The sequence below is a fragment of the Tenrec ecaudatus genome, chromosome 15 (genome assembly GCF_050624435.1).
Source record: "Tenrec ecaudatus isolate mTenEca1 chromosome 15, mTenEca1.hap1, whole genome shotgun sequence".
NCBI classification, from domain to species: domain Eukaryota; kingdom Metazoa; phylum Chordata; class Mammalia; order Afrosoricida; family Tenrecidae; genus Tenrec; species Tenrec ecaudatus.
The window spans coordinates 4344274-4356774 of NC_134544.1; positions in this window are offsets into that span (position 1 = coordinate 4344274).

Sequence of the window (12501 nt, forward strand, 5' to 3'; positions counted from 1 at the left end):
ATATCAGGGATAGAGGGCTAGTTCAGAGTACCGTTGGGTCTATCAGATGAATTAAGTGTGTCAGGTCTGGCTGGTCTGCCAGTGACACTAGGCTAGGAAAGGCTATTAAGCCTATCAGAGACAGTGGACTAGAACACGGTAGTGTTGGGTCTATCAGGGCCTTAGCTTAGAACAGGCCTGGTGGGCAGAGCATGGAAATTGGGCCCAGATAGGCCTATTAGATCAATCAGGGCAGTGGACTATGACACAGTACCATTGTGTCTATCACATGAATTAGGTGAGGACATATGTGGTGGGTCTAGCAAGGACATTCGGGTAGGACAGGCTATTAAGCCTATCAGCGACAAAGGACAAGAATATGGTAATGTTGGTTCTAAAAGGGCCTTAGCTTAGGGCAGGTCTGGTGGTCCAGAAGGGACTTTGTGCTAGGATAGGACTATTAGGTCAATCGGGGACAGTGGGCTAGGCCACAGTACTGTTAGGTCTATCAGATGCATTAGGTGTGGCAGGTCTGGCTGGTCTGCCAGTGACACTAGGCTAGAAAAGGCAAATAAACCTATCAGGGACAGAGGACAAGACCATGGTAATGTTGGGTCTATAAGGGCCTTAGCTTAGGGCAGGTCTGGGGGTCTAGAAGGGACATTGGGCTAGGAGAGGACTCTTAGGTCTATCAGGGACAGTGGGCTAGGCCATAGTACCATTGGGTCTATCAGATGCATTAGGTGTGGCAGGTCTGGCTGGTCTGCCAGTGACACTGGGCTAGGACAGGCTATTAAGTTTTTCAGGGACAGAGCTCTAGAGCATGGTAGTGTTGGGTCTATAAGGGCCTTAGCTTAGGGCAGGTCTGGTGGGCAGAGCAGGGACATTGGGCTTTGATAGGACTATTCGGTCAATCAGGGAGAGTGGGCTAGGACACAGTACCGTTGTGTCTATCAGATGCATTAGGGGAGGACAGGTCTGGTGGGTCTAGCAGGGAAATTGGGCTAGGACAGACTCTTAAGTCTATCAGGGACAGTGAAATTGAACACGGTAGTGTTGGGTCTATAAGGGCCTTAATTTAGGGCAGATCTACTGCACAGTGCAGGGACATTGGGCTAGGATAGGAATATTAGGTCAATCAGGGACAGCGGCTAAGACTGAGTACCGTTGGTTCCATCAGATGCATTAGGTGAGGACATGTCTCTTGGATCCAGCAGGGACAATGGGTTAGGACAGGACAATTACGTCTTTCAGTGTCAGAGGACTAGAACACAGAACTGTTGGGTCTATAAAGGCGTTAAATTAGTGCAGTTCTGGTAAGTACAGCAGGGACATTGGGCGGGGTCAGGACTATTCACATATCAGGGATAGAGGGCTAGGACAGTTCTGTTGGGCTTATCAGATGCAGAGTTGAGGACAGGTCTGGTGAGTCTAGCATGGACATAGTGCTGGAACAGGCTATTAAGTCTATCAGGGACAGTGGACTTGAACACAGTAGTGTTGCGTCTATAAGGGCCTTAGTTTTGGGCAGGTCTGGTGGGCAGAGCAGGGACCTTCGGCTAGGATAGGACTATTAGGTCATTTAGGGTCAGTTGGCTAGGACACAGAACCGATTGTCTATCTGATGCATTAGGTGAGGACAGATGTGTGGGTCTAGCAGGGACATTCGGGTAGGACAGGCTATTAAGCCTATCAGGGACAGAGGACAAGAACATGGTAGTGTTGGGTCTATAAGGGCCTTAGCTTAGGGCTGGTCTGGTGGGAAGAACAGGGACATTGGGATGGACACAGTACCGTTGGGTCTATCAGATGCATTAGGTGTGGTAGGTCTGGCTGGTTTGCCAGTGACACTAGGCTAGGAAAGGCTATTAAGCCTATCAGGGACAGTGGAAGAGAACACGGTAGTGTTGGGTCTATCAGGACCTTATCTTAGAGCCTGTCTGGTTGGCAGAGCATGGGAATTCGGCATGGACAGGACTATTAGGTCAATCACGGACAGTGGGCTAGGACACAGTAACGTTGTGTCTATCATATGCATTAGGGGAGGACAGGTCTGGTGGGTCTAGCAGGGACATTGAGCTAGGACAGGCTATTAAGTCTATCAGGGACAGTGAAATTGAACACGGTAGTGTTGGGTGTATAAGGGCCTTAATTTAGGGCAGAACTGCTGCGCAGTGCAGGGACTTTGGACTAGGATAGGACTATTAGGTCAATCAGGGACAGTGTGCTAGGACAGAGTACCGTTGGGTCCATCAGATGCATTAGGTGAGGACATGTCTCTTGGATCCAGTAGGGACAATGGGTTAGGAAAGGACAATTATGTCTTTCAGTGACAGAGGACTAGAACACAGAACGGTTGGGTCTATAAAGGTGTTAAATTAGTGCAGTTCTGGTAGGTACAGCAGGGACATTGGGCGGGGACAGGACTATTCGTATATCAGGGATAGAGGGCTAGGACAGTTCTGTTGGGCCTATCAGATGCAGAGTTGAGGACAGGTCTGGTGAGTCTAGCATGGACATAGTGCTTGAACAGGCTAATAAGTCTATCAGGGACAGTGGATTTGAACACAGAAGTGTTGCGTCTATAAGAGCCTTAGTTTCGGGCAGGTCTGGTGGGCAGAGCAGGGACATTGGGCTTGGATAGGACTAGTAGGTCAATCAGGGACAGTTCGCTAGGACACAGAACCGTTGTGTCTATCTGATGCATTAGGTGAGGACAGATGTGGTAGGTCCAGCAGGGACATTCGGGTAGGACAGGCTATTAAGCCTATCAGGGACAGAGGACAGGAACATGGTAATGTTGGGTCTATAAGGGCCTTAGCTTAGGGCAGATCTGGTGGCCCAGAAGGGACATTGTGCTTGGGTAGGACTATTATATTAGGTCTATCAGGGACAGTAGGCTAGGCCACAGTACACTTGGGTCTTTCAGATGCATTAGGTGTGACAGGTCTGGCTGGTCTGCCAGAGACACTGGGTTAGGACAGGCTATTAAGTTTATCAGGGACAGTGGACTAGAACACGGTAGTGTTGGGTCTATAAGGTCCTTAATTTAGGGCAGGTCTGGTGGGCAGAGCACGGAAATTGGGCTCAGATAGGACTATAAGTTCAATCAGGGACAGTGGGCTGGGACACAGTACCGTTGTGTCTATCAGATGCATTGTTGAAGGACAGGTCTGGTGGGTATAGCAGGGACATTGAGCTAGGACAGGCTGTTAAGTCTATCAGGGACAGTGAAATTGAACACGGTAGTGTTGCGTCTATAAGGGCCTTAATTTAGGGCAGTTGTGCTGGGCAGTGCAGGGACATTGGGCTAGGATAGGACTATTAGGTCAATCAGGGACAGTGGGCTAGGACAGAGTACCGTTGGGTCCATCAGATGCATTAAGTGAGGACATGTCTCTTGGATCCAGCAGGAAAATGGGTTAGGACAGGGCAATTTCATCTTTCAGTGACAGAGGACTAGAACACATAACGGTTAGGTCTGTAAAGGCCTTAAATTAGTGCAGTTCTGGTAGGTAGAGTAGGGACATTGGGTGGCGCCAGGACTATTCGTATATCAGGGATAGAAGGCTAGGACAGTTCTGTTGGGCCTATCAGATGCAGAGTTGAGCACAGGTCTGGTGAGTCTAGCATGGACATAGTGCTGGAACAGGCTATTAAGTCTATCAGGGACAGTGGATTTGAACACAGTTGTGTTGCGTCTATAAGAGCCTTAGTTTTGGGCAGGTCTGGTGGCAGAGCAGGGACATTGGGCTAGGATAGGACTATTAGGTCAATCAGGGACAGTTGGCTAGGACACTGTACTGTTGTGTCTATAGATGCATTAGGTGAGGACAGGGCTGGTGGGTATAGAAGGGACACTTGGCCAGGACAGGACAATTAGGTCTTTCAGTGACAGAGGACTAGAACACAGTTATGTTAGGGCTATAAAGGCGTTAGCTTAGGGCAGGCCTGGTAGGTATAGCAGGGACATTGGGGGAAGACTGAACTATTACATATATCAGGGATAGAGGGCTAGTTCAGAGTACCGTTGGGTCTATCAGATGAATTAAGTGTGTCAGGTCTGGCTGGTCTGCCAGTGGCACTAGGCTAGGAAAGGCTATTAAGCCTATCAGAGACAGTGGACTAGAACACGGTAGTGTTGGGTCTATCAGGGCCTTAGCTTAGAACAGGCCTGGTGGGCAGAGCATGGAAATTGGGCCCAGATAGGCCTATTAGATCAATCAGGGCAGTGGACTATGACACAGTACCATTGGGTCTATCACATGAATTAGGTGAGGACATATGTGGAGGGTCTAGCAAGGACATTCGGGTAGGACAGGCTATTAAGCCTATCAGGGACAAAGGACAAGAACATGGTAATGTTGGTTCTATAAGGGCCTTAGCTTAGGGCAGGTCTGGTGGTCCAGAAGGGACTTTGTGCTAGGATAGGACTATTAGGTCAATCAGGGACAGTGGGCTAGGCCACAGTACTGTTCTGTCTATCAGATGCATTAGGTGTGGCAGGTCTGGCTGGTCTGCCAGTGACACTAGGCTAGAAAAGGCTAATAAGCCTATCAGGGACAGAGGACAAGACCATGGTAATGTTGGGTCTATAAGGGCCTTAGCTTAGGGCAGGTCTGGGGGTCTAGAAGGGACATTGGGCTAGGAGAGGACTCTTAGGTCTATCAGGGACAGTGGGCTAGGCCATAGTACCATTGGGTCTATCAGATGCATTAGGTGTGGCAAGTCTGGCTGGTCTGCCAGTGACACTGGGCTAGGACAGGCTATTAAGTTTTTCAGGGACAGAGCTCTAGAGCATGGTAGTGTTGGGTCTATAAGGGCCTTAGCTTAGGGCAGGTCTGGTGGGCAGAGCAGGGACATTGGGCTTTGATTGGACTATTCGGTCAATCAGGGAGAGTGGGCTAGGACACAGTACCGTTGTGTCTATCAGATGCATTAGGGTAGGACAGGTCTGGTGGGTCTAGCAAGGAAATTGGGCTAGGACAGACTATTAAGTCTATCAGGGACAGTGAAATTGAACACGGTAGTGTTGGGTCTATAAGGGCCTTAATTTAGGGCAGATCTACTGCGCAGTGCAGGGACATTGGGCTAGGATAGGACTATTAGGTCAATCAGGGACAGCGGCTAAGACTGAGTACCGTTGGGTCCATCAGATGCATTAGGTGAGGACATGTCTCTTGGATCCAGCAGGGACAATGGGTTAGGACAGGACAATTACGTCTTTAAGTTACAGAGGACTAGAACACAGAACTGTTGGGTCTATAAAGGCGTTAAATTAGTGCAGTTCTGGTAGGTACAGCAGGGACATTGGGCGGGGCCAGGATTATTCGCATATCAGGGATAGAGGGCTAGGACAGTTCTGTTGGGCTTATCAGATGCAGAGCTGAGGACAGGTCTGGTGAGTCTAGCATGGACATAGTGCTGGAACAGGCTATTAAGTCTATCAGGGACAGTGGACTTGAACACAGTAGTGTTGCGTCTATAAGGGCATTAGTTTTGGGCAGGTCTGGTGGGCAGAGCAGGGACCTTTGGCTAGGATAGGACTATTAGGTCATTTAGGGTCAGTTGGCTAGGACACAGAACCGATTGTCTATCTGATGCATTAGGTGAGGACAGATGTGGTGGGTCTAGCAGGGACATTCGGGTAGGACAGGCTATTAAGCCTATCAGGGACAGAGGACAAGAACAAGGTAGTGTTGGGTCTATAAGGGCCTTAGCTTAGGGCAGGTCTGGTGGGCAGAGCAGGGACATTGGGATGGACACAGTACCGTTGGGTCTATCAGATGCATTAGGTGTGGTAGGTCTGGCTGGTTTGCCAGTGACACTAGGCTAGGAAAGGCTATTAAGCCTATCAGGGACAGTGGAAGAGAACACGGTAGTGTTGGGTCTATCAGGGCCTTATCTTAGAGCCGGTCTGGTTGGCAGAGCAAGGGAATTTGGCATGGACAGGACTATTAGGTCAATCACGGACATTGGGCTAGGACACAGTAACGTTGTGTCTATCATATGCATTAGGGGAGGACAGGTCTGGTGGGTCTAGCAGGGACATTGAGCTAGGACAGGCTATTAAGTCTCTCATGGACAGTGAAATTGAACACGGTAATTTTGGGTGTATAAGGGCCTTAATTTAGGGCAGAACTGCTGCGCAGTGCAGGGACTTTGGACTAGAATAGGACTATTAGGTCAATCAGGGACAGTGTGCTAGGACAGAGTACCGTTGGGTCCATCAGATGCATTAGGTGAGGACATGTCTCTTGGATCCAGTAGGGACAATGGGTTAGGAAAGGACAATTATGTCTTTCCGTGACAGAGGACTAGAACACAAAACGGTTGGGTCTATAAAAGTGTTAAATTAGTGCAGTTCTGGTAGGTACAGCAGGGACATTGGGCGGGGACAGGACTATTCGTATATCAGGGATAGAGGGCTAGGACAGTTCTGTTGGGCCTATCAGATGCAGAGTTGAGGACAGGTCTGGTGAGTCTAGCATGGACATAGTGCTTGAACAGGCTAATAAGTCTATCAGGGACAGTGGACTTGAACACAGTAGTGTTGCGTCTATAAGGGCCTTAGTTTTGGGCAGGACTGGTGGGCAGTGCAGGGACATTGGATAGGATAGGACTATTAGGTCAATCAGGGACAGTTGGCTAGGACACATAACCGTTGTGTCTATCAGATGCAGTAGGTGAGGACAGATGTGGTGGTTCAAGCAGTGACATTCGGGTAGGACAGGCTATTAAGCCTATCAGGGACAGAGGACAAGAACATGGTAATGTTGGGTTTATAAGGGCCTTAGCTTAGGGCAGGTCTGGGGGTCTAGAAGGGACATTGGGCTAGGATAGGACTATTAGGTCAATCAGGGACAGTGGGCTAGGACAGAGTACCATTGGGTCCATCAGATGCATTAGGTGAGGACATACCTCTTGGATCCAGAAGGGACACTGGGTTAGGACAGGACAATTACGTCTTTCAGTGACAGAGGACTAGAACACAGAACTGTTGGGTCTATAAAGGCGTTAAATTAGTGCAGTTTGGTAGGTACAGCAGGGACATTGGGCGGGGACAGCACTATTCGTATATCAGGGATAGAAGGCTAGGACAGTTCTGTTGGGCCTATCAGATGCAGAGTTGAGAACAGGTCTAGTGAGTCTAGCATGGACATAGTGCTGGAACAGGCTATTAAGTTTATCAGGGACAGTGGACTTGAACACAGTAGTGTTGCGTCTATAAGAGCCTTAGTTTTGGGCAGGTCTGGTGGGCAGAGCAGGTACATTCGTCTAGGATAGGACTGTTAGGTCAATAAGGGCAGTGGGATAGGACACAGTACCGTAGTGTCTCTCAGATGCATTAGGGGAGGACAGGTCTGGTGGGTCTAGCAGGGACATTGAGCTAGGACAGGCTATTAAGTCTATCAGGGACAGTGAAATTGAACACGGTTGTGTTGGATTTATAAGGTCCTTAATTTAGGGCAGATCTGCTGGGCAGTGCAGGGACATTGGGCTAGGATAGGACTATTAAGTCAATCAGGGACAGTGGGCTAGGACAGAGTACCTTTGGATCCATCAGATGCATTAGGTGAGGATATGTCTCTTGGATCCAGCAGAGACAATGGGTTAGGACAGGACAATTACGTGTTTCAGTGACAGAGGACTAGAACACAGAACGGTTGGGTCTATAAAGGCATTAAATTAGTGCAGTTCTGGTAGGTAGAGCAGGGACATTTGGTGGGGACAGGACTATTCGTATATCAGGGATAGAGGGCTAGGACAATTCTGTTGAGCCTATCAGATGCAGAGTTGAGGACAGGTCTGGTGAGTCTAGCATGGACATAGTGCTGGAACAGGCTATTAAGTCTATCAGGGACAGTGGACTTGAACACAGTAATGTTGCGTCTATAAGAGCCTTAGTTTTTGGCAGGTCTGGTGGACAGAGCAGGGACATTCGGCTATGATAGGACTATTAGGTCAATCAGGGCAGTGGGCTAGGACCCAGAACTATTGTGTCTAGCTGATGCATTAGGTGAGGACAGATGTGGTAGGTCCAGCAGGGACATTCGGGTAGGACAGGCTATTAAGCCTATCAGGGACAGAGGACAAGAACATGGTAATGTTGGGTGTATAAGGGCCTTAGCTTAGGGCAGATCTGGTGGCCCAGAAGGGACATTGTGCTTGGGTAGGACTATTAGGTCTATCAGGGACAGTAGGCTAGGCCACAGTACAGTTGGCTCTTTCAGATGCATTAGGTGTGGCAGGTCTGGCTGGTCTGCCAGAGACACTGGGTTAGGACAGGCTATTAAGTTTATCAGGGACAGTGGACTAGAACACGGTAGTGTTGGGTCTATAAGGTCCTTAATTTAGGGCAGGTCTGGTGGGCAGAGCACGGAAATTGGGCTCGGATAGGACTATTAGTTCAATCAGGGACAGTGGGCTAGGACACAGTACCGTTGTGTCTATCAGATGCATTGTTGAAGGACAGGTCTGGTGGGTATAGCAGGGACATTGAGCTAGGACAGGCTGTTAAGTCTATCAGGGACAGTGAAATTGAACACAGTAGTGTTGCGTCTATAAGGGCCTTAATTTAGGGCAGTTGTGCTGGGCAGTGCAGGGACATTGGGCTAGGATAGGACTATTAGGTCAATCAGGGACAGTGGGCTAGGACAGAGTACCGTTGGGTCCATCAGATGCATTAAGTGATGACATGTCTCTTGGATCCAGCAGGAAAATGTGTTAGGACAGGGCAATTACATCTTTCAGTGACAGAGGACTAGAACACATAACTGTTAGGTCTGTAAAGGCCTTAAATTACTGCAGTTCTGGTAGGTAGAGTAGGGACATTGGGTGGCGCCAGGACTATTCGTATATCAGGGATAGAAGGCTAGGACAGTTCTGTTGGGCCTATCAGATGCAGAGTTGAGCACAGGTCTGGTGAGTCTAACATGGACATAGTGCTGGAACAGGCTATTAAGTCTATCAGGGACAGTGGATTTGAACACAGTAGTGTTGCGTCTATAAGAGCCTTAGTGTGGGCAGGTCTGCTGGGCAGAGCAGGGACATTGGGCTAGGATAGGACTATTAGGTCAATCAGGGACAGTTGGCTAGGACACAGTACTGATGTGTCTATAGATGCATTAGGTGAGTACAGGGCTGGTGGGTATAGAAGGGACACTGGGCCAGGACAGGACAATTAGGTCTTTCAGTGACAGAGGACTAGAACACAGTTATGTTAGGGCTATAAAGGCGTTAGCTTAGGGCAGGCCTGGTAAGTATAGGAGGGACATTGGGGGAAGACTGAACTATTACATATATCAGGGATAGAGGGCTAGTTCAGAGTACCGTTGGGTCTATCAGATGAATTAAGTGTGTCAGGTCTGGCTGGTCTGCCAGTGACACTAGGCTAGGAAAGGCTATTAAGCCTATCAGAGACAGTGGACTAGAACACGGTAGTGTTGGGTCTATCAGGGCCTTAGCTTAGAACAGGCCTGGTGGGCAGAGCATGGAAATTGGGCCCAGATAGGCCTATTAGATCAATCAGGGCAGTGGACTATGACACAGTACCATTGTGTCTATCACATGAATTAGGTGAGGACATATGTGGTGGGTTTAGCAAGGACATTCGGGTAGGACAGGCTATTAAGCCTATCAGCGACAAAGGACAAGAATATGGTAATGTTGGTTCTAAAAGGGCCTTAGCTTAGGGCAGGTCTGGTGGTCCAGAAGGGACTTTGTGCTAGGATAGGACTATTAGGTCAATCAGGGACAGTGGGCTAGGCCACAGTACTGTTCGGTCTATCAGATGCATTAGGTGTGGCAGGTCTGGCTGGTCTGCCAGTGACACTAGGCTAGAAAAGGCGAATAAACCTATCAGGGACAGAGAACAAGACCATGGTAATGTTGGGTCTATAAGGGCCTTAGCTTAGGGCAGGTCTGGGGGTCTAGAAGGGACATTGGGCTAGGAGAGGACTCTTAGGTCTATCAGGGACAGTGGGCTAGGCCATAGTACCATTGGGTCTATCAGATGCATTAGGTGTGGCAGGTCTGGCTGGTCTGCCAGTGACACTGGGCTAGGACAGGCTATTAAGTTTTTCAGGGACAGAGCTCTAGAGCATGGTAGTGTTGGGTCTATAAGGGCCTTAGCTTAGGGCAGGTCTGGTGGGCAGAGCAGGGACATTGGGCTTTGATAGGACTATTCGGTCAATCAGGGAGAGTGGGCTAGGACACAGTACCGTTGTGTCTATCAGATGCATTAGGGGAGGACAGGTCTGGTGGGTCTAGCAGGGAAATTGGGCTAGGACAGACTCTTAAGTCTATCAGGGACAGTGAAATTGAACACGGTAGTGTTGGGTCTATAAGGGCCTTAATTTAGGGCAGATCTACTGCACAGTGCAGGGACATTGGGCTAGGATAGGACTATTAGGTCAATCAGGGACAGCGGCTAAGACTGAGTACCGTTGGGTCCATCAGATGCATTAGGTGAGGACATGTCTCTTGGATCCAGCAGGGACAATGGGTTAGGACAGGACAATTACGTCTTTCAGTGTCAGAGGACTAGAACACAGAACTGTTGGGTCTATAAAGGCGTTAAATTAGTGCAGTTCTGGTAAGTACAGCAGGGACATTGGGCGGGGTCAGGACTATTCACATATCAGGGATAGAGGGCTAGGACAGTTCTGTTGGGCTTATCAGATGCAGAGTTGAGGACAGGTCTGGTGAGTCTAGCATGGACATAGTGCTGGAACAGGCTATTAAGTCTATCAGGGACAGTGGACTTGAACACAGTAGTGTTGCGTCTATAAGGGCCTTAGTTTTGGGCAGGTCTGGTGGGCAGAGCAGGGACCTTCGGCTAGGATAGGACTATTAGGTCATTTAGGGTCAGTTGGCTAGGACACAGAACCGATTGTCTATCTGATGCATTAGGTGAGGACAGATGTGTGGGTCTAGCAGGGACATTCGGGTAGGACAGGCTATTAAGCCTATCAGGGACAGAGGACAAGAACATGGTAGTGTTGGGTCTATAAGGGCCTTAGCTTAGGGCTGGTCTGGTGGGAAGAACAGGGACATTGGGATGGACACAGTACCGTTGGGTCTATCAGATGCATTAGGTGTGGTAGGTCTGGCTGGTTTGCCAGTGACACTAGGCTAGGAAAGGCTATTAAGCCTATCAGGGACAGTGGAAGAGAACACGGTAGTGTTGGGTCTATCAGGACCTTATCTTAGAGCCTGTCTGGTTGGCAGAGCATGGGAATTCGGCATGGACAGGACTATTAGGTCAATCACGGACAGTGGGCTAGGACACAGTAACGTTGTGTCTATCATATGCATTAGGGGAGGACAGGTCTGGTGGGTCTAGCAGGGACATTGAGCTAGGACAGGCTATTAAGTCTATCAGGGACAGTGAAATTGAACACGGTAGTGTTGGGTGTATAAGGGCCTTAATTTAGGGCAGAACTGCTGCGCAGTGCAGGGACTTTGGACTAGGATAGGACTATTAGGTCAACCAGGGACAGTGTGCTAGGACAGAGTACCGTTGGGTCCATCAGATGCATTAGGTGAGGACATGTCTCTTGGATCCAGTAGGGACAATGGGTTAGGAAAGGACAATTATGTCTTTCAGTGACAGAGGACTAGAACACAGAACGGTTGGGTCTATAAAGGTGTTAAATTAGTGCAGTTCTGGTAGGTACAGCAGGGACATTGGGCGGGGACAGGACTATTCGTATATCAGGGATAGAGGGCTAGGACAGTTCTGTTGGGCCTATCAGATGCAGAGTTGAGGACAGGTCTGGTGAGTCTAGCATGGACATAGTGCTTGAACAGGCTAATAAGTCTATCAGGGACAGTGGACTTGAACACAGTAGTGTTGCGTCTATAAGGGCCTTAGTTTTGGGCAGGACTGGTGGGCAGTGCAGGGACATTGGGTCGGATAGGACTATTAGGTCAATCAGGGACAGTTGTCTAGGACACATAACCGTTGTGTCTATCAGATGCAGTAGGTGAGGACAGATGTGGTGGGTCAAGCAGTGACATTCGGGTAGGACAGGGTATTAAGCCTATCAGGGACAGAGGACAAGAACATGGTAATGTTGGGTCTATAAGGTCCTTAGCTTAGGGCAGGTCTGGGGGTCTAGAAGGGACATTGGGCTAGGATAGGACTATTAGGTCAATCAGGGAGAGTGGGCTAGGACAGAGTACCATTGGGTCCATCAGATGCATTAGGTGAGGACATACCTCTTGGATCCAGAAGGGACACTGGGTTAGGACAGGACAATTACGTCTTTCAGTGACAGAGGACTAGAACACAGAACTGTTGGGTCTATAAAGGCGTTAAATTAGTGCAGTTTGGTAGGTACAGCAGGTACATTGGGCGGGGACAGCACTATTCGTATATCAGGGATAGAAGGCTAGGACAGTTCTGTTGGGCCTATCAGATGCAGAGTTGAGAACAGGTCTAGTGAGTCTAGCATGGACATAGTGCTGGAACAGGCTATTAAGTCTATCAGGGACAGTGGAATTGAACACAGTAGT